Genomic DNA, 621 nt, shown 5'->3' with positions numbered 1-621 from the left:
TAAATATATATAAAGTATATACACACATATATTAGCAATTAAGGTAGCAACTAGTACTAGGATAGAAGAACCACTGGACAATTGGAAACATATAAAGAAATACAATATTCAACATATTAATAAAAAAAAACTTAGAACATCTGAGAACTACTGGGAATTCTGTACATATCACAACAGAAACTGGTACCGGAAAACATGGGCGCATACCAGGAATACCAGGAACTATGTTCTCTTTGACAACACACTATTCAGCTAACTAGGGTCAGTAGAAGAAACCATAGTGCCATTGTGTTCCATAGTGTAGCGGTTAGCATGCATGCCTCGGAAGCAGAAAAGACTCCTGGGTCCGATTCCCATAGGAGCCACATGCTTGATTGTTAAACCGCCTCGGATAAAAATGCATACATGTAAAAATCCACCGTATGCGAGTGGAAGTAGGAGCTACGATGAGGAACAAATGCAATTATATTCCTGCTCCAAGAACTAGTCTCGGGATTGTAAAAGACAAACTGGTACCAAGAGAGCAATTATTACATGGAAAATCATGGAAATCCAAAACATTATTTCTGACATATTTTTCTGTAACACTGACATGGATTGGCATTCACATTTCCTTTTATT

The sequence above is a fragment of the Cynoglossus semilaevis genome, chromosome 14 (assembly GCF_000523025.1).
Source record: "Cynoglossus semilaevis isolate Cse_v1.0 chromosome 14, Cse_v1.0, whole genome shotgun sequence".
NCBI lineage: Eukaryota > Metazoa > Chordata > Actinopteri > Pleuronectiformes > Cynoglossidae > Cynoglossus > Cynoglossus semilaevis.
The sequence above is the reverse complement of the archived record's forward strand: the minus strand, read 5'-3'. Positions refer to the sequence as shown.